Source organism: Athene cunicularia (genome assembly GCF_003259725.1).
Source record: "Athene cunicularia isolate RWA chromosome 1 unlocalized genomic scaffold, athCun1 chr1_part2, whole genome shotgun sequence".
Lineage (NCBI taxonomy): Eukaryota > Metazoa > Chordata > Aves > Strigiformes > Strigidae > Athene > Athene cunicularia.
The window spans coordinates 199,871-222,675 of record NW_020799092.1 but is presented as its reverse complement, the minus strand read 5'-3'; positions in this window follow the sequence as shown (position 1 = coordinate 222,675).

Genomic DNA, 22,805 nt, shown 5'->3' with positions numbered 1-22,805 from the left:
ATAGACTGTCTGTTAAAGCAGAAGTGTCGGGTACCAGACCTACCACTTACCTTGCACGTTGCAAGATGTTGCTTGTGATGCCATGCTGATCAGGTTCATGGAGGCAGAGCAAAGTACCTCTTGTTTTCTACACTCTGTATGTCTCTGAGTCCCTAGAAAGGTTGCTGATGCACCAGAATTGGTGGCCCACAATACATCCCTAGTGTTGGTTTTATTTTACATTGTGCTGTAGTTACTGAAAAAATGATAGTTGCTACCAGAAGAGCAGCAACTGCTGTAAGTGGGGAACAGCTTCAGAGCACAATGAAAGCCCATCAACTCTCAGACATCTTGTCTTTCCTTTGCTCTATTGAGAAGTGCCCTGTCTTGACAAATATGCCACAGCGTGAGCAAAACTGGTGAAAGATTTGCAAAGCTGAGAGCATATATTCCTGAGTCTGGCCATCCAAACTAGGTTTGTGATGCCTCAGACCTCTGCAGAGAAAATGAAATCCCAACTACTAAGAGCATCAGATTAGGGGCTGAGACATAATATCTTTGCAGCTGTGAAAATCCTGGAAGCTGGAAGGTACAGAGGCTAAGGCATCCCAACACTGGACATACTAAATAATACAACAGACCATCATGGTAGGAAATAGGTCCTGCTCCTGCAGTGCTTCATCAGAGCCTCATCACTGAGGGCCTTGTGGATGTAATCATGGTCCAAGAGTAGGGCAAGGCTCCTGCCGAAGGCGCAAAGGTGGCCCAGACAAAGGGCTAGGACTGATTTCTTCCAGCTGAAGATACACCTCAAATGCATGTATTTAGTGTGTCTTTTCTGCTCCCAAAAAGCAAATTCCCTTGTTTTCTGAAACAGCAAGATTAATACTTAGCACGCATTTACCACTTTACATGTTCAGTGTGCTATACAAATATTAACTAATGAATCTCATCATTTTACAGTGATTGAATGTTATCTTACATTTTGTACAATATCGTAATGATGAAGATAGGAAAAGCCAAATAAATTAAACAATAGATCTAACAGTGAGAATAACTGACAGCTTTATGGTTTCTTTTTTTCTTCTTCCTTATATCCCAGATGACTGGAGAATCCAGTACAATTTTCTGAAGGCCAGGACTTGTGGGCAAATTAGTTCAGAAGATGAGCATATCAAAAACCCTGTGATGTTTGTTTTTTTGAGAAGGTCTTTTCAATGTTGGCCTTTTTCCATGTGCCTGAGACATAAATGCCAGTCTGAGCCCAGTCCACCCAGGCTCTCCCATTGCTCTCTGAAGGAGCCAGAACTAAATGCAGACAGCAAAGGCTATACCTTCCCCTGACCCTGTCCCCTGGGGATAAGGGTTTGATGAGTAAGACCAAGGAGAGCACAGAACCATCTCAGCATGCAGACTCCTTGGCTCCCTGTTCATACTGCTATGTATTGGACAGCCCACTGCCCTTTCTCCAGGACCCCCCATGGGGTACGCACCTACTCAGGATACGGCACTGCAGCTCCCACACTTCTTGGCCTGAAAGCAGCCCTGGAAAGCTGAATGCCAGGAGAAGTGTGGAACAGGGCACCCAGCCACTCGAGGTGCTCTGTGTGGGGTGGCCTGGCGGCAACCCCCTGCAGCACCCACCCATGCAAGGTGGCTGAAGCAGCGTGTGTTTGCAGACACCCTTGTGCTTGCTGCGCCCCAGGCTGGGTTGATGAGCAAGCTGTGAGAGAAGGAGTGAAGATGGTGCATGACAGGAAAGGAAGGACTGTTATTGTAACACAGGATCATCCTCCTACAGCTTCCTCCATGTTATGTGCTGCCATAAAGACAACAACATTTGACTCAGAGGTTATTTACATGAAACTGCTTTCCAAAGGGAATACCTTCCTCCCTTATCTCTCCTGCCTTGTTTGCCAGGCATAAAGCTCTTCTGAAGCTCCCCTGAGGACACAAGCTTTGCTCTGTTGGCACAGAGTAGGTGGAGCCAAATTGCTGTTGCCGGGGCAGGATATTTGCTCTGAGGTGCACTGCATTCGAAAAACAGGGATGGGCTACAAGTTCATTTCAGCAGGGTAGCAAAACTGGGGGCTCTTTGCAAATAAAGGAGGCCCACAATGCTGCTGGGGCCAGGCTCTGCTCAGCACCCAATATGAGGATCATGTTCCAGAACACCATCTGGATAGCCAGAAAACTGCTCTGCTGTGCTCCACACATCTAGTGCACTCAGGAGAACCAGGGGTTTCTGGGATGATGAGGGGTGGTGTGACTTCCACTTTTGGCGACATATGACTATGTGTTGGCAGCTGATTTGTGGTGGGCAAAAAGGTACAAATCAGGCATGTGGCAGGCAATGTTAGCCACAAAGGTGAAAGAAGGACACAGGTGCTTGTAAAAGGACAACAAGAATAATTTGAGCTATGACAGGGATGTTGTTGAGGAAAAGATCCAGAGTGGAAGGTAAAGAGAATGCTGAGGGTGATCAAACAGGAGTAGAAGCAACGAAGTGGTGAGGAACTGACACAAAAATTTGCTCTGAGAAACAGGTGACAAGTAGCAAGCAGGGGAAGCAGGCAAACAAGCCCTGGATGGCTTGCTGTTTCATGGGGGCCCAGCTCTCCTCTGCAGGGTGTGCAGACAGCTGTGGTGATCATGGTCAACCTTAGACCCTGGGGCACTCCAGGCATGGCTGATGCAGGCAGAAGGACACAGTGCCCTGTGGATCTGGTGCAAAACCAGAAGACATCCAGTTGCATCCCAGAGTCACCTCTGGAGAAATGGTGCGAGTAGCTCAGTAAGGGAGGGGCCTATGCTAGTGCAGCCACCCTGCTGTTAGGAGCAGTCCAAACCCCATTCAGGGCTTGGGTATTCCCATGTGCCTTAGTTTTGGTTAGGTTTCCCACTGTGCTAATGAAGACACAGTGGCAATGGTCCTGGAGATGTATTTGGCCTTGTTAGAAACTCCCTTGGTTTCCCCCCCTGAGCCCTGGCCAGGCTTTGGGTGGAATCCAACAGGAGAATGAAACCAGAAATTTTCCGCTCAGAACAAAGGTGCCAGCTATTCTGGCTTGTCCATCTCTGGTATATAAGGCTGGGCCCGTTTGCAGTGACTTTGGAAGCCTCACCTGTGGGTGGACGCACCGCGTAGGATTTCCCACTTGCCGGGACAGGCTCTCCAAACCCTCGCTGTAACCGGGGCTCCCCAGCCACTGCGGGTCTGGGGGATGATAATATATGCAAGGGGTGATGTATTTTTCTTAATCTCCATTCTCTCTCTCTTGTGTAGTAATGATTTAATGCATTACCCTTTTTTTTCCTGTTTGCTGCTTCAAGTGCACTATTCTGCTTTTTCTTACTGCATGTTTTCTGTATTACACTGTTACATTGGTTATCACTAGTAAAGTACGCCTGCTCTTTTCACTCTGGTGTCTGAGTTTAATTGGTATCCTTAATCAGCAGAACAGCTCCTGCTTCCTGTGGATTGGTGGACAGCCCAGGAGCTGGTGCAAACCCTGCAGCAGGGCATTTTCTGCAGAAGGGGTGCATTGGGCATGTTTAGTGCCACTTCGAGCACATTTTTCATAGCTTGTAAGCCAGGCTATGATAGCTACTGGCCACATTGTTCGCTTGAACTATTCAGCTGGGACCTGGTTGGGAGCCACTGAGAGGAGAGCTGAGGGCACTTGGCTCCATAGCAGACCCTGAGTTCACAGCACTTTCTCAGCAGGCCAGACAAGGGTAGGTCTGTGCTTGTTGCCATCTAGACCAGCATCAGAGATTGGTGCTTAGCCCTTCCCATGCACAGCCTGGGTGCTATGCTGCTCTGCTGGCTAGCTTTGGTGTCCTGCCACCAGCCACCTCACATGTGCCTCCAGACACTTTGCTAACATCTCTGTGTGGCTTGATATTAACCCACACTGTAAGTCAGGGAGGGTGTCTGAGCTTAGGCATCTTCCAGCTATGTGTGGGGCTGTGCTTGCAGGCTGTGTGTGAGCAGTTAAACAGCATGCAACAGTGACCTGGTGGTAGTCCTTCAGATGTATTGTAGACACAGCTGGAGAGCCAGCTGGATAAGTAGCCCGTAGCATAGGCAGAAAGCATGCAAGTCATGAACTTGTATTTAAAACAATTTAAGCCCATCCCTAATGCTGCAGCGCAATGGCTCATGCTAATCTCTTGTCAGGAGGTGGGTTTCTGTTATTGCCCTGAGATAATGGGGAAATAATACTTGTATGAGGAAGAGATACCACCAGGGCTGCATGTATAGGGACATAAAGAGGAGGGCTATGTCTTCTCTTTCACCTGGGATGTGGGCTTTCTCCCTGGGACTCTCTTCCCTTCCTAGCAAAAGCTCTGCATGATTGTGAAAACGTGACAGCAGACAAAAAATCTTGACTGAGAGAAGCATTACATGTATACATATGGCTTTTCTCTGGTGAGAATAGGGTTAAAAATTGCCACAGGCTGTTTGTGGGGTGTAGAGGGGTGATCAGTTAAGACCTGCATTTTTTCCCCACTTAGGATCATCCTGTAATGCCTAATGAAGGACATAATCGTAGCTCCAGCATGGATTAGCTGCAATCCCTCTCTTAACCTGTGCTATCCCACCAAGATGATGCTGCAATAAATAATAAAGCACATCAATGCATAAACATGCTGCCTGTGCTCTCCCCAGGTCTTATTCGAGCAGAGCAAGCATTGTGTATTCCACACCAGGCTAATCACGGGGAGGAAATCTGTTGCAGACTGGAATCTCATCAAAGCAAACAACAGCAATCTCAGTGAATTGCAGCGACCCAAGTGTCTGCTTTAATCACTCACTCATGTGTTTCCTTTAGTAAAATAGAAGAAAACACAACACATGTAAACTTGATCACTCCTAAATGAACAGTTTAATCCTGGCACGGCTGTTACTTGTCTACGGAAGGAAGGGGACTGTCTTTACAGACAGCCTTCAGATGCTGTGTCACCAGAGCACGAATTGCATGGTAGAGGGTAAAAAGATAATAAGCAAGGGAGGGCAGTGATGCTAGGTTAAAATCTGCTGCAAGGGAGCTAAAAAAAGTCATACTGTAAGTAGGATGGACTGGGCAAGTGCTTTGGAAATCAGGGAGCTTGTTACTGATGCCACAGTGGGTGAGCTCAATGGCTGGTAGGAATTGCAGGCCTAGATAATCTTGAGGGGTCACCAACCTTCTTCTGGAAGAAACAATTAAGGCTGTTATGGAGAGGGATATTCAGAGACAATAGAAGGTGCTGCCCAAGAGAATCTTCCAGATATAAGTTAGCTCCTCAGGCCAAAGAAGGGCTGCATCGGAAGTACTTCCTAAGGCTAGCTAGACTTTGAAACCTGCTCCTTCTACCTCTGGGGTGAACTGAAGTATTTCTGCTATAACACAGGAGAGTTTAAAAGGCTGGGTCACCTTCAGAGTGTGCTGAAACAGAACTTACATTTTTTGCATCATGGAGCTTTGGTTGTGTTACATGTGCTTACGGTGGTGTTGCAATTCAGCTCATTTCAGGAATAAATGCACAAATCCATTCTGTTGCGTTCTCTCCTCCTCCCGGCAAAATTCCAGAGTATCTCCATTTTAAGCAAGTGGAAGCTAGACTTTTTCTTTCAACAGTCTTTAATAGACCAATACATTATTTCATTTGCTATTTTGTCCCACAACCATCATTACTCTCTTTCCACAACCCTGAAAATTATTGTGTTTGATTCAGGATTGTGTTAGGAGATTTACCCCAGGGCACTGTCATTGACTCCAGTGGTATAATACCTGATTTATATCCTGTGTGAGATCAGAACCAAGCATGCCACCTCTAACCTTAAACCATTTTCTCACTTTCATATTGTATATATTGATCTGTGTATTTCAAAACAGTCCCGGCACTCATTTTGTTATCAGATTCTCACTGGGAGCACAAGGCTATGTTCAGTCAATGATTTCTCAATATATGCTCCATTTTTAAACAACAAACAAACAAACAAACAAACAACCCCAAGCAGACAAACAAGAAGAGTTATCCTTAGATTTGGCCACAAAACAAAGCTAAATTAATGAACTGTAAAACCGAGTGGAGCAACGGGGCTAGATTTCCCTATATTCATGTTGGTTTTAATTAGTGATTTACCCTGGGATAAAGCCCCTGAACTCAGCAGACTTTGCTGCTAAATAAGATGTTACTGAGCCATAAAGAGGACTGACTTCCCATGGTGAAGCTCTCACTGCAGATGAGCATATGTGTCCCTTAGCTGCTTATATTAAGGAATGAGGAATATGGATTTAGGGAAGTGAGTGGTATGTTGGTCCATCCAAAGGAATACTCTCTTTTTAAACCTGGAGCCTTCAGGATCCCACCAGCTTCAAAGATCATTAGTGCAGGGCTAAGCAATTTGAGCATTCTAGAAACTCTCTCCAAATAGTTGAAGCAGCCCAGTGCAGGTGCTGAGAGTCATGTTATAAGCAGCTGGCTGGCAGGAAGGAGCCAAATGAGGCATGTAAAAACACCTGACACAATGCATCCAGAGAAGTTTGCCATTGACTTTGGGGCGGTTGAGATTTCTCCTTCTCTCTGATGCTCATCATCCCTTGTGTTATTGGGCAATTTGCATTGAAACATGGGAATGCAGCACCACCCATCCAACCATGTAATGATTGATGCAGCAATGCCTACTACATGGCAGGTTTAACGTACAGGTAGGTCTCTCTCCTCCACACGTATGGCTTTTCTTGCGTATTTGATCATGCATTATTTAATCTCAGCCACACTCCATTAGTTTCTTTAAATGTTAATCCTTGAAGGTCTAGCATTCCTTGTAACAGGTGGTGAATTGGCTTGTTTGTTGCCAAAGCTTTGGGAGAAGGTGGAAGTACTGGTAAACATATTTGTGAGGAAATATGGTTTTAGCAAGGTGAGACAGAGTGGTTAAATTTACAGTAGTAAACCAAACAGTGCCTAGGAATGTCTTGAATATGAAAATATTATTGTCTGTCCTGCTAGAGATTTCTCAGGCACTCTCCTGGCTTGTGCCATCTCACGTTTTCCTATGGGATTGCTTGGCATGGTTTGGGGACTGGATCGTTTCACAGACCATTCCCCAGCGGCAGTTTGTGTATGACTGCCCTGCTGTGTGTGCATGGAGGCAGAGCATTACGCAGTTGCAGGCTGCTCTGTGGCGCTTGGCATAGGGATATTCCCGAACCCTGATTTACTAGTATGGCCATATCCAGTGACCCCTTCACTCTCCTGGTCACCCCGTCTCTTTTCTGTTTGGAGCATTGTAGGAAAGCACCATGTTTGTGGATAATCTTATTCCACCCCTAAAAAAAAAAGTGGCTTATGTCTCTGACACACTTGCCGCTGAGGGCATGGTTTGCCATAGTCAGGTCATGCACCAACACTGGACTTGCCTGGTCTCAAATTCCATGAGGGTTGACCTGAACACCAGCATCAGAGAAGAGTTAATACCAGATTCAACAGAAACAGCAAGATCCCAGGTAGCTGGTGCATGGTCATTATGCTGGGGATGAGGTCTCAATACTAGACGGAGGTACTGCAAAATCTTCATCAATAGCCTGACCTCATGGACACTAAATCCCATCCAAAAGGCATCATCTTCCATTATGTTGCCCCTTTATGAGAGCAGGTAACACTGTGGTATCTCCAGAGGAGGAATGCATCAGACAGTAATGGACTGTGTGATCCATCAGCCCAAAGTGATCCAACAGGCTTGGAAAAGTGTTAAGAAACAAATCTTAACTATGACAAAAGGTTGTTATTGCACACCAAGGCACTGCTGCCTACTTCTTCTCAGCCACCCTGTGCTTGTCCCTGCTGAACTGCTGGTCCTGCTAACCATGACCTGACCATGTCACTGTTGAGATGTGCAACCTCATGCATCTCATGTTGAGATGTAGTACCTACACAGCTGATTGACAGAAGTACAAACATAACCCTGGCCTGCTGGCCCCATGCAGAGCTCCCAGCATAAAGAAACATGGCTGGTATTCATCATGTCTTTTTTCTCAGGAACACAAGAAGTCTGCTAGAGCAGCAGAAACATATGCAGAAAGAAAAGCTGATTTTTATAAATAACTTGATCACATTTGAGTGGTCTAAATTTCACCGAAGTTCCTGTGCTACTCACAGGGGAGGGTTAGGTACCTCTGAAGATGACTAAGAAATTAATCTATGGGTTTAAATAAAGCATGGAGTGAGACTATTGTCAGATCCAGCCAACATGAAGCACTGACTGCAAGGAAGTATGCACCATTTAAGCCATCTGCCTATGGCCAAGTGTTGCCATAAAGTATCTCATAGCGACCAGTTCACATCCCAACCCAAAGTTCTCAGCACATCCAAGCTCTAAGATGGCCAAGACAGTCACAATAAGATATTTAGCAAGGGATGCAACACATTCCCTTCTCAAGCAAAAAAACTGAATGAACACAGAGGCCTCCCTTGCACCAGCCTCTCTGTGTCAACACTCACAGTTTATCAAGGCAAAATCTCAGAACCAAAGCCTGCCCAGAAATGCAGGGACTGTCACTTCCATTGCTTCAGTCTGAGCAAGACCAATTTCATGCTGCATTACCTTTTTACATGCTGCAGATGTAATTTTAAATATCTGTGCCATTCATTTTGCACTACATGCTATACATGTGTTGGGAAGTAGGTTGTTGGCAGTTTTGAGACCGCTGTGGTTACACTGCTCCCATTTGAGTCACACCTAGTGAATAGGGTACAATATACGATCAAACAGCCTTAGAAATCCCTTTTCATTAGTGGAAGTAAATGCTTGGCATTGCATCAATCTTCTCCCTCTCCTCTTCCTTTAGGAGTGCTGAGTAATTTTAAAGACATATTAAATTGCCAAAAGAGTCCTAAACAAAGCCAGTCAGCGTGCTGCTCGTTTGGATAAAGTTAATTACAGCAAAGATTAAAATCTGTGGTGCTTGATTGGTGTTGTTGAGACTTACAGAATCACATTGTCCTCAGGGAACTGCTTGCCAGCTCTTCTCCCTCCCTCTTTCTGTGCATGTGCCTCTTCTTTATTGTTCTTTGTAACTGTTTTATCGCCTTCCTTGCGGTGTATCTGGCAAGGCCCCGGGGACCAGAGACTGAGCTGCATGGGTTGTGATGTGCTGCTGCCTTGTGCTGCTGGCAGAGCCCTGCTGGCTGAGAGCACCGTGGGGGTGCCCAGCCTTCATCACCTTTGGCATTGTATCTTGTTCCAACTGCTGCCTTGGATTAGGACAGGGGATTTTCCAAGTAGAGAGAGTATGTCCTGGGACTAGTGGTGGTGCATGGAAGGGGAAGGAAGGGCAGCCTTCATATCCATCTAGTGCTGCTTATGAGGTCCCCTTGAGTGGGTGACTTCTGGCCAGTCCCACAACCACTCTTGAAGAGTCGTGTAGCTATAGACTTTAGGGTACTTGTCTTTTTTTGTTTATTATGCCACCTAACATCTGCATTTCCCCAGCCAAGGTGGTTTCAGTTCATAAGAACAAAATCAATAACAATGGGTAACGAGAAGGATCTGTGATGGCAGGGACTGCTAGGGTCTGTCATGTAGGCTAGGAGTGTGTGCTCTGTCACTGTTTTTTTGCACCCCTCCTGTGTGGAATTGTAACATTATGAGGAAATGCTTGGTGGGGAAGAGAGATAAGAAGCTCATCCTGTGCTGATACGACATGCTCAGCCCTTTCCTGGACTGCTGAGGCCAATGTGCTTGTCATCAGGGTGCTTTTGGAGATGGCTGGTGTGAGAGGTGTCAGAAAGGTGAAAGAGATACCGCGCTGCAGAGAGAGATGAAGGGCCTTACATTTGTGTTTAATGCTGGACCTTAGTAACGTTCAGACAGGCCACAGAAAGTAAATTTCCTCTGTATTAAAAGAATGGTAATTCAATACCTTCATAAAAGATCACAAAAATACAAGTGTTTATCAAGTGGAGAATACTAGAACACAGTCACAAGTGCTTTTTGACTTATTTGGGTAAAAGAGGATTAATGACAGGTTTCAACTGAACAGCAAGTATATTTGATTTAAAAAAAAACCCCAGCCCAACAACCCATAAAATATTAAAAACATCTTGATCAAAACTTTTCAGGCAAATGAATAATTAGTCATGTCCCTTGAAAGCCCAGACCAGAGTTGGCTGGCTTAGAAGCATATGGGATTTGGCATTCCATCTATGGAGTGTAGGATGCTGGGTCATATGGAGGCAATATGGATCAGTATGCTAGCACGTATGTAACATATCTGGTGGTTTTACATATTCTGGGAAAGTTAATTTAAAGTATATTCTTAACTTAATACAGTCATTGCCCAGAAGTGCCGTTCTTCTTATTTAAGGATATTGCATTGAGCTTCCATGCACAGATTAACTGCCTGCAAGCTCTTTATTGCTGCATTTCTCTCAGCCATATTTAAACTCTGACTCTTATGAGGTGACTCCATGCCATGAAGACAAAGTTTGTACCTTGGTATGCACGTGTACAAGAGTGGGGCTGCTCAGGGACCAGGCAGTAAGAAGGGGAGAAGGAGGAAACAATACTAAAAGCAGAATCAATTGCATGCTGCCCAAAGCCATGCTTGTTGTTTGATGGATAAGAACACATCAGGGGATACAGAGTATTTATTTGGCATGTATCTCCAACCAGCAGATAAAGGAATAACTGCTCAGAATCACTGTGTTGCAGATTTTCAAAGGAAAAAGCAATGTCTAAAAGTGCAGGGAGAGAGAGCAATGCAAGATTTCTTTAAAGGAGACTTAAAGAAACCAGCATGAAAGCAAGTACTTAGACAAAAAGCACTTTCCTCTGCCAACTGGTCTTTTAAATTCCATTCAGAGACATAAAAGTTGCCACTGATATTTTGCAGGACATCTCCACACTCCTTCTCTCCTGCCCTGGCCCTCCCTCATGGATCTAAGCATTAAACTGTTATAAAAAAAATAGCACCTTGAGCAGTTTTCAGGGACTTGCATTGCTGTATCCTGACATAGTGACTTTAAGCTGTGTGTACTGGAGGGAGGAAACAATGAAGCAGTGATGAAAAGCATTGGAACAGGGGGTGACTGCTAATTCAGTAATGGTTTTGTGCATTGCAACAGCCAGAAATGCTACATGGACTTGGCTGAGTGGTCACTCCAGGCCTGCTCTTGAAAAGGGTGTGTTTGGTATGTCTGTGTGCCTGTCCTTGTTCTTGGTATTTGGCTTCAAGCACCTAATTCTATAGAGACTCATACACTGCTTACTCCAACTGGAAGTCTTCCTGGAGTAAAGCCATTTAATGGGCCTCTGCCCTGGCTGCTTTGCTTCTGTCTCTCAGAAGATGTCTTCACTATGCTCACACCCTGAGTGGACCAAAATTGAGCAGCTATCCACTTCACCAAGCCCCTCTGAGAGGCAGCATATCCTCTGAGGCCAGCATTCTGGCTAGCACAGTTACCTTGCTCCTGTTTTGCTGGACATGACCTGGTGTCTGCTCACAAAGGCAAAGCAGACTCTCCCTCACCTTCTCCAGGTATGATAACCCACACAGGCAGCAGTATGCTAGGCTTTTGGTAAGCCTGGAGTCAAGAGGCACCTGGGTACCTAAAGCTTCCCCTTCATTTCAGGTGTAGCCTTAGGGGCTTTAAAATCATCCTGAGCGTATAAAATTTGGAACTCAAAAGGAGATGTTCCCTAGACAATGAAGCTAGCTTGGAAATGGGGGCCTTTCACTCTGTGCTTCCTCTCTCCCTGTGCTAGAAGTGAAGATGATAATAAAATGTGAACATCAAACCTTGTTCTGTGAAGTTCTTTGGTCCACAGATGGAAGGTTATATAAATGCAAAGTGCTATCATTATTTATAAGGAACACACAGTCTACAGCTCCTTGCAAGATGGCACGGTGGAAATAAACAGGAAGGCACAAATTTAGCATGATGACTTCACTGCCGGATCTAACAAGATACAAAGACAAGCTGGGAAGATGTGAGTTTGGTTGAACAAATGATGTTGTTTTACTTTTAATTGCCAAACACAGGAATAATTATGAAAAAATAATGAAAAAAAAATCTGATGTGCTGGATTCAGAGGTGATGAAAATTGATCTGACCCTTCTTAGTGCAGCAATCTCTGGGAGTTTGCATTGGTTTAATTTCCCTTATTATCAAAGCCTTACTTCCAAAGAAATGTATGTTTTAGAAGCTGACTGCTTTCCTTCCAGGTGTAAATTAATGTAGCTAAAATGACTCCTTTAAACCTGTACTGATTTACAGTGTTGGGTATTTTGTGCAGTTGAGATGGGAATGCATTTGAAACTGCTAACAGGCTGACAGCCTCAGAAACTGAAATCCAGGAGTTAGGCTTAAGAGGAACAGGTGGGAAGACAGCTGCTCCTCTTCTGCTATAAATGAAAGAGCAAACTCCCTCACTTCTGCCTAGCTTTAGGGAGCAGTTTTTCCCCTCCTGTCTGGCTGGTGTCATGGGATCCCTCTTTTCCCCATTTTGATATTTTTTTTTGTTCCTAGTGAATAGGTGCAGTATGAGAAGGGAAATACAAGCTTTCCAGCAATGTCACTCAGCTCTCTGGGGAGACCCTAAGCTGGTGGAGGAGGGTCTCTCATCAAAGGCTTGCTTGCCTCTTGGTTCCCCTGGAATTCAGATGTGGCTGAAATTTTTCATACCTGGCAATCGGTAGCTCAGTGCAGACGCTGAAGGCTGTGGATGTCCTCGCTGGCTTTGCCTTGGATACCGTGAGACCCCTGCCATGCAACAGGGAAGATGCTGCTCCCCTTAGTGCTCTGCAACCCACCTCTCCCCCTGCTCACCGCTCTGGACAGAACTGCTCCCAGTAGTGCAACCCAGACCTCTCCAGTCACCTGCCCCAGGGAGGCACCAGCTCTCCCAGCAGTGCTCTTTCTAAGCCCCAAATCAGATTAAAACATAACCATGTTTGCTCAGTGCTGCTGGATGGTAGGGGGCTCTGTGGGCTGGGTTTGGAACTGCAAGTGGTTTTTGGTGGTAGCTGTGAATTGAACAGGTTATGGGGCTGTTTTACAGCATGGTCACACCAAGCCCATTTGGATCTGGCACTGCCTTGAGAGGTGAGGTGGAACAGAGGCAGGTGTGCTCACACAACAGCAAGTATTTCAGCATCTGGCTCCAGCCCACTGCAGAGCCCACCTGTTGGAGAACGGCTTGCAGAGAGCAAGGCCATAGCTCCCTGCAGAAGTCGGTCACAGCCACCTGAGGTAAACAGAGGAAAAAACCCAGGGTACAGTTATACTAATAAGGAAGGAGATTCAAGGCTCAGTGATGCTAACAGGGACTGTTGTGAGAACAAATAGATAAGTTGGGGCACATTATGACCTTGGGGGTGAGGAAAAACAGTCCTGGGAGGGAAGCAGGTTCACAGCAAGAAAGATGTTTATGCATACCAGAAATGCCACAAGGGGCTGGGATATTATAATGTGACCTTTTAGATGTACCCAATGGCTGAGATATTATAATGTAGTTTCTTAAATGTATCCAATAGAGTTATAAGTAGTGTATTGTAGAGTGCTTATATAAGGTGTGATTTCTTTCAATAAAGTTGAAGCTTGCTCTATCATTCACATTGAATCGGCTGCTTGCTTCCTCCGCCCACCGCACCCACCCATGGATTTTAGGCAGCAGTACAGGGGCTAAGGGACAATGAAGCATGGGCTCGGTTTTCAAGGCACACCTTTGCTTAGGATTATGAGACAGATGAAGGGCCTGGGGTAAGAGAGACCTGTTTAGTCTTACTGATTATGCAGGCAGGCAGATGGCCATTTTGTTATTCTGGAATCTCATTCCCTCGTGCTGAGCTCTGTTTGCCCTTTAGATGTTAGGCAAAGCCCTTCTGTCTGTAGGCTTTTCTGAGAGGCTGCATTCCTCTCTCCCAGTGTGGGGATTTACTTGTGCTGAACTCCACGGGGCCAGGTTGTCAGCAACGCTCACTGCTGCCTCTCTGGGGACTCTGGCTGGAGCTCAGCCTGGGAGGAGGAGATGCCCTCCCCCTGTCCCATCCAACTCTCCAAACAGAGGTGCAGTTTTCATGCCGGGCTCCCACAGGTGGGAGAAAGTAGGAAGTTCAGCAAAATTTGTAACTTTGCCTGCTATTATCAACACAAAGTACACTAAGACAGGGGACATGTCCAGAGATAGACTGAACATCAGATTTTCTCCAGGAATGGCAGAGATACAGAATGAAATATATCCCAGACCCTGAGGAATACTTGGTGTTGAAGGACTTCCAACCAGTCCTGTATGTCTTCTGTGTATATACCATGGTCAGCCATGTAGGGTATATGAAATGGTGTTCTTGATTAATACTTTTGGACTATGCTTGAGCTGGATGGATACTATAGATTTTGTAAAAAGTTTTTCTTGTCTTTCATGGAAGTATATGTTCTCTGAATTTTGTGTTGTGCTCTGGAGAAATGGGTCAGCCATATATATGGAGAAGACATACTTTGCCAAGTGCTACAATGCAGTCTTTGGGCAATATATTATGTGGAAAAAACCCTTGTCTGATCTTTTGATGCTCATTCTTTCTCCCTCTGGGCCTCCTGTTCAGTGAATAAGTACTAATACTTTTCCTGAGTATGGGACTAGCTGCTAGTATTCCTCTGAGTCTCTTACACATTATGTGCTTTGTACTACCTATGCTGTATTTCCTGTGAAGGTGTTCTTGCTTCTTACAGCCCTTTGAATGGACAGATAGATCCAATAGTTTCAGTGAAACTTGAGTTCTTGCCTCTTATGGCCTTCTGGATGGCTTCCAAAGTCATGGCTGTTCACAGACATCTTTGGTTAACTTCTCTGCTTCCCTCAGCACTGAATGGTGACATAGTGCTTGGACTGGGAAAGGACACTGCCAGCTACAGCTACCTAGAGATGTCTCTGTGTGCAAAAGGAGGGGTCTGCCAAAAGGTCCTCCTGTATCCAGAGCTGGATATCTGCAGTGGCAGAAACCAGAGCAGGGTGCTGTGTGCCTGCTGAGGGATAACCCGGACTCTACCTGCTATATATTGGCCCCAGTATCCATAAGCCCCTGTTTCCTACTCAGTGTTCTCAAACATACATCTGCTTTTTCAAAAGGAGAGAGGATATATAACTCAATGGGCAAAATCACAAATAGATATCACTGCTGTTCTGTGAAAGCTGTGATGTGACTGGAAAGCACATATGAAATGAGTATCACAGCCCTCTCTTGCTGTTTGCTGTTCAGCTGGACTGAAATCTGGGAGCATCATCAAGCAGAGGAGAGTGGAGATGTTACAGGAGTGACTTCTACAACACACTGGGCCTCAGCTTGTGGAAGAGCACCTGTGGGAAGTGGTATCCAGTATGCGTTTGCTTGCTCTTGCCAAGAAGCAGCTAGCTGAAATGAGCAGTATCTGCAGCCTGAATTACTGCTCATTGGCAGTTAGTAGGCCCGGCAATAGACAGGATTGGGAAAAAATGCAATAAATCTCCATGTCCTCTGGCATATAACAACAGTTGGATATGCAGCAGGGTAAGTATTATAAATCCATGGAACAGCTTTTGAATTGTTATTCTTAAACCTGGTCAAACTATTTTATGATATGCTAAGGGCAGGTTCTTAGGTGCACAGCATCAGCCAGGGCTCCTTGCACCAGGGCTAGCTAACCCAGGATGCCACATGCTCCTCCTGAAACATGTTCTGGGCAATTTCCCCTAGAGTCCACCAGCCTCAACAAGACATTTCTGCAGTGGGATGATAACTGGAAGGTTGGTAGTACTGGCACAGTCAGAAGAGGGATGCATTTTGCTGTTGCTACATTAATTGCTGCCTTTGTCACACAGGATAAATTCCAGTTCTGGTGCCCACAGTATCAATTCTGAGGAGGAATGACCCTCTTCTTCTGTTAGGATATTGCACCCCAGTTTAGAGGCAGTGCAAGCAGGGAAGCATAGCAGCCAGCCCATGTTCAATGTGGATTACAGCAGCACATCTAAGTGTCAGGCAGGACCAGTGGTTGCCTTCTCTAGCTTTGTAGACATCTCTGGTAGAGATTCTCAGGCTGGGTCATTCTCAGCCTTCTACTACTAATGAAAGCCTTTTGGTCAAGCAGCAATGCCTCTTCTCCTCCCCACAAACCTTCCTCTCCACTCCCCAGATCCCTCTTTGTTGACTACATCCTTCCAACATTTTTTCAGTTATCTGCTAATCTCCCCACAGACACTGTTGAGCCAGGCTAAACATATGCTCTTTTATTTTTCCCCTGTAAATCAAGCCCTCTGCCCCTTTCATCGTGTTTTACTGCTGTCCTCTGAACTCTGTTCACTTTGGGCACGTTTCTGGCTGTTAGATGCTAAAAGTAGAATATAACCCCTCAGCTCTGGGTGTTGCCTAGTTGGAAAGGGCTCCTGCAGCATCTCAGGGTCAGGAAGAAAATGTCCTATTGCTGCAGGAGCTGTAAACTGCTGCTCCTCAGCTCCAGCTGTGGTAAACCAGGCAGCCACCTTGGTCTTCCTGGGCTAGTCAATGCTCTCATCCTAAGAGATCTCCTTTCATCAGCTGAGACAGGCCACCATGGACAGAAGAAAACTGCCTTGCCCGCTGCTGCTGCACAAGGTTTGCACCTCAGCTTGTCCCAACACTAGTGCTCAGTTCCATCCTACTGCCAGTGTTGGCAAGGGAGGCTGGAGGAGGAGAGGATGAGTCTGCATTTGCTAGCAGTGCCTTGTTGCTTTTGCAGCAGCCGTGGCCTGGCTGCAGAGGCAAAGTTCCTCCGGCTTTTTGTTATGTCTTATTTCATGGCCTGCTTGAATATGAATTTATTATCTGTCACTGCCAAGCCTCCTTCAGTTTCTCTGTTTTCAGATTTTTCCTCCTTTCCTTTGCATATCTCTTGCAGATCACTTTTTTTTTTTTTTTTTTTTTTTTTTTTTTTTTTTTTTTTTTTTTTTTTTTCCTTCTGCATTTCCCTTGCATTTTTCATCTGAGAGGGATCTAATTGCTTTTTCATTCCAGATCACAGTCTCTTCATGTCTGCTGGTCTTCTCTCTCCTGCCTTTCTGCTACTTGCAGCAGCCGTGACTTCAGGACCTAAAGGGCAGAAACATAAATAAGTAAGAGAGAATCTCCAGGACAGCAGTAAGACACAGCCAAAGTAATGAAGCTAAAAGGTTGGCTTTGTTGTATAATGGGCAGCATTTGCAGTGTGCAGTCTTAGCTCCTGAAGTACCATCATGGTCTCTTGATGATGTAATTGCAATAATGTCTTTTTCTGTGGGGCTGCTCAACTGTAGCTTGTCTGCTTAAGCATGTTTTTCTTCATAAAACAAATGCTTCTAGATAATGGCCATTCTGAGAGGACACACAAAGTCCACAAGATTAGGCCTCTGTCTGCAGTTTGAACCATTTCCTTAGAAAAATACAGCTGCAGAAGCTGTAAATACTGGACAGCTCTTTGAAAATTTAGTTTTCTGACTAAATGCATCTGCCCCTGATGTTTTGAGAACTTTCAAAGTAAGATGGCATTTGCAAATATCCATGTCTCTTAATTCAAAAGCTTTATGGATGGCTGTATCTTAAGGAAATATTCTCTGCAGGTTATGGTTGCAAATGGATAATTTGTGAAACTCATGCCCTTGATAAAAAGTGATGGGTAGGTGGGGCTCTTTCAAATCTTTCTCCCTGGCAATTTGATTTATTTTGTAGTCCAAATGTTTGTCCCTGAGCCTTTTGCTAAACTTCCAGTCTCACATTCCAGCTTCATTCCTGCTAATACCAGCAAACCCCTCCAGTGCCCTCTGGGCCCAAGGTCTCCCAGCCAATCTGAAAAACATCGAGTCTACTGCCTGAGAGGATTTAGCTTGTACTGCCTGGCAGGTCATACCATGCCTAAGACACTGTGAGTGGCTGTCCCTAGGAAAGGGGAATAGTACAGCTGCCTCTGCAACCAGGTTGTCTCCAAGCCAGCATCATGGTCAATAGGGTGATGAAGTAAAATGTGAACAGTGCCTGAAAAACCAGTGGTATAATGAGGAAAGCAGGAAGAGCTGTCTGTTGACTGTCACAGCAGCTGTCATGTGTCATACACAGGACTAGGCTCCATAGACCAGAGTACTGTTGAAGTAAGGTGAGGTGGTTTATCCTTCTAACTGGTGTCCTCTTGTAGGACTCTCAGTCTCTTGATGGGCTCTTACTGGCAATGTAAAGGCACATGAGTGTTTTGCTGATTAAGGATACCAATTAAAGCCAGACATCAGAGTGAAAAGAGTAGGCCTATTTTACTGGTGTTAAGTCACACTGTAATACAGAAAACATTCAGTAAGAAAAAGCAGAATAGTGCAATTAAAGCAACAAACAGGAAAATACAGGGTAATGCATTAAATCATTACCACACAAGAGAGAGAATGGAGATTAAGAAAAATACATCACCACTTGCATATATGATCATCCCCCAGACCCGCAGTGGCTGGGGAGCCCCGGTTACAGCGAGGGTTTGGAGACCCTGTCCCGGCAAGTGGGAAATCCTGCGCGGTGCGTCCACACACAGGTGAGGCTTCCAAAGTCACTGCAAACGGGCCCAGCCTTACATACCAGAGATGGACAAGCCAGAATAGCTGGCACCTTTGTTCTGAGCGGAAAATTTCTGGTTTCATTCTCCTGTTGGATTCCACCCAAAGCCTGGCCAGGGCTCAGGGGGGGAAACCGAGGGAGTTTCTAACAAGGCCAAATACCTGGGTTCTCAGCCTTGAACAAGGCTAAACAAGGGAAGCTGGATACATTCTCTCCTCACTCCTGATTCTATTTTGTCTAAGCTGCATCTTTCACTAGCGAGTTTACATACTTTGTTAATGATTACAGACTAAGTTAGCAGCTTCGGCTTGGGGCCTGTTGTTCAGGCTGCAGTATTCCAATACTTTAACACTTTTTACATCAGCATAGGTGGGTTGTTATAACTTAGTACAATACCTACTAGCACAACGGTTTCAGTTATAAAATATACAGGATTCATCTATAGGTCAACTCTGGCTTGGACCAGTTGTCCAAGCCTTAGAACTTCAATGAGTTCACATGCATGCACACGTGCAAAATTACGAGTCATATATGTTGACATGTGAGGCAGGCTGAATAATCAGTTTGCACATGGAAAGTAGAGTTCTCCATTCCTCTATTTCCATGATATAGCAAAGAGGTGTCTGAAATACTTGGGTGACCTGATACTCTTCCATGACCTCAAGGATTCATGTCACATACGTCACTTGCCTCAGTGAGTGATAGTGCAGAGCAGGCTTTGTGGCAAGAGCGATCTGGGCTGTAGAGCCTGTGCATGACAACATATATTACAGCTTCTGGAGCTCCAAGTTTTCTGTGCATCTTTAAAAACATGAAATGAGACTTTAAGATTTAATCAAAGCAATTATTAGTGCTTTATAGAGTCAAGACAGAGGTACATTTGGTGGTTTGCAGGTATACACTAATTATTTGCTACTTATTTGCGAGACGGCTGTGGGTATGTTTGCTATTGTCCCAGGTATTCTTCAACAACAGCATCAGAGATGGGATCCAGCCATCGAAGCACCAGTACATCCTTAAAATGGTACTGAGGATTCTCCCATTTCTCTGATAATGGTTTTGCATATTAGATTGTGTTGTACCTACAGTCCTATTAGCAGAATGGGTCTGAAATTGTTTCTCTTTGCAGTAAATCAGATGTACCTTAAGAGCACCAGAGTTAGTGCAAATTCCCCCCGCTGCCTGTGACGGATCACCCTGTTGCCACTGAATATCCAGACAAAGCTGAAAAAGAAGGAGAGCGAAAGAAGACCAAGAGAAAAGGAAATGTAACTCATAATACAACATGACAGTTCAGATCACTGCACTTGGAAAAATAAATCTACCTGCTACAAACATGTGCAATTCCCTGAGAAATGCAGGGGTGTGTGTGTGTGTGTGTGTTGTATGGCTTCAGATTCCTGGGCTGGTTTAAGAGATTTCTCTTCAGCAGCAGTGCTTAGCCCAGGTTAGTAACAGCTTACGCATGTCCTTTACTTTCAGAATTGGAGCTATCTGGGGAAGACTGAATGGAATAATTGATCTTTTTATCCAATGTAGTAATTGAGGAATAATGGAAAAGGAGAGCCCAGAAGAAGAAGGGTCTGGGGACTGTGGTAATACAAAGGGGAGGAATCCCTTGGGAGCAGATCATATCAACTTAAATGGAAGAAATATATAGGCTTTTCTGTTCCTTCTGGCCTCTTGTAATAGCAAAATGAAGAGGAGAGCAGGAAGTACAAAGGGAATAAAGCCAGCTTCTGCTCTCATTCACTCCACTTCCAAATTAACCATTTGTTGTCTTGTGTAACTGAGAATAAAATGCGATGTCCTTCCTCTCTTCCTCTAATTTATGGGCCAGGGAAATGTAATGATGTTGAAAAAAGAGCAGTTCAGGAGGTGCAAGGCTGATGGTGAAGAGGCAGGCCTGGAGGGCCTGGGTTTTGGGTTTGGAAGAGGCCACTTGCAGCATGGCTGACAAGAATAAGCTCATGTCTCTTCCTGAGAAGCATTTGAAGAAAGTGTGGATGGTCTGTGTCAAGCAAAAAACCTACAAGCCGAGAGAAATATTTGTGAAACATCAGGAAAACTTAGCAAAAGGAACTGTCAATTTCCCTATTGTCTGTTCCCTGAAAAACATTTTTAGTGATTTATGGCATCTTTCAATATCCCAGGTCACAAGGATGCACTGCCTTCCCTTGGGGAAACCTATTACACAAAGTAATGCACTGTCATTGCCTGGTAAAGTTTTCTGAGACTTTATAAATTAATTTATTACTTTATCCCTTGTTATGCTTCCTTACAGTAATTGAGCTGCCCCTCTTTTATATCTGCCTACTTGTCAGCAATTATTCTACTTATTTTTAATAATTGCATAGTGGACTGATAAAAACTTTGCTCTTTTCACCTTTCCTTTTAATTAGATGTCTCTATTCTGGTAATCAATGTATATTGCTCTGTCAATAGCTTTTGAGTATATAAGAGCCCAGAACAGAAAACAGTAGTTTAGGTGTAGCATCCACAGAGAAAGAAGAGCAGGGCTTGCTGCTGCATAATGTATACAGTGCTTCTGTGAACCCACAAGGGTGTTTCTTTGCCTTGCCAAAGTCATACACAATTTGCACTCTGTTATAACCCTTAGTTGGAACAATGGAACGTGTTGCAGCTCTCTCCTTCCCATTAAGCACCTGTGGTTTGGGTTATTTTCCTCTTCTCTCTCTGATTCTTTTAGATACATTTTTTTTTGCCAAGCTTAATGTTTCATTTGGGTAATTTCTTCCTGTTGTTTCAATTTCTCCAGCTCCCTGTTTGTTATTTCGCCTCCTTGGCTGCCTTTGAAAGCAGACTCTCACATCCTCTCTGCTCATTCCTCCGAACTGTTCCAGATCTTTAATGAAGATATTAATGAAACCAGAATAAACAACAGAACAATAACAGGCCCGCTGCAAGACCCTTCCTGACACTCCCCTTACCGGGCACTTACTACCAGCCATGACCTGCAGCCAGCATTCACTCTTTATCATGTCCACATGTATGCCCTCGTGAATTTGTTTTACCACTGTAAGAATTCACAAGTTGCTCTACAAAATGCCCTTGCCCTCCTTACCAGGTAGGCAGAACTGCATCTGGTGCATTTCTTTTCTCCATCATCATAATTTTAGCAAATGTGTCAGGAAAGCAAGCCAGTGTGCCCTGATGTGCTTAAACATTTCTCAGCACTCCTAACCCACAGTTCTCCTCTGTATTCCTTGCTTGTGCTCCTCAACTTCTCTTCACAGCACTGATCTCTAAAATCTTTCCCAATTCCCCATGTACCAATGTATAAAATTAACCTGTGGCTTATGCAGTCTTTCTGAGATTCCCTCCAAACTCACGGGACCAGAGCCTCAGCTGCTATAAATTGTCATAATGCCACACAAAACAGTTGAACTATGTGATTTGTTCACCCCCTGGGCATCTGGATTGGATTTTATGAAAGGCCATTTGCCTGGACTGCAAATAGGGCACTAAACATCCCTAAGGCCAAGTGAGCTTGGGGAATGAAGGAGAAAAAAAAAAAAAAAAAGATAATGAAGAATAAGGCAGCTCTATCAGCCAAAGGACCTGGAAGAGGGCCAGACAAGACAGAGAAAAACATTAAGATGGACTTCTGTACTCTGAAAATGCCACTAGTATCCTCTCTGCAGAGGTCTCTCTGCTCTTTGCTCTGATGGTCCACCTAGTCCTTACACAAGCTCTTTTTCTTAGTATTGGGTCACCTCTTGTTCGCTTGTATTGCACCAGTAATTACAGCTCAGGTAGCAAGAATCTTGCTGTGTAAGGTGCTGTATAAGCACAAAAAGACCAAAAAAATATCCTGGAAACCTATGCACCACTTGCCACAGGTGGATGCTGGCTGGGAGCAGAATACTATCAAAAAGAGCATGGGCAGCTTGATAGGCTGTGATCCTGGCCCTCAAATGCTGGGAAAATTGCCTCTGTGGGCTCCTCCTTCTTCTATCTGATTCCTTCCCTTCCTTGGGTCCTATCTTTTCATGTTGCCCCTTTTATTTTAGTGAATCTCCTAGGATTTATTGCTCATAAGGATACAGTAAAATTAATACTGTGATGCTTAGCTGACACTGCAATTAGCTTTCTCCCTTCCTGTGTGTGTGCTCCTCCTGATTATCCCTGCCCTTCTCCTGCCTGCTCTGCTGGGATCTGTAGGCATAAAGTGCTACCCACAGAGTCTCTGGGTGAACTATGCACAGCATGAATTATCTGCTACTTTGG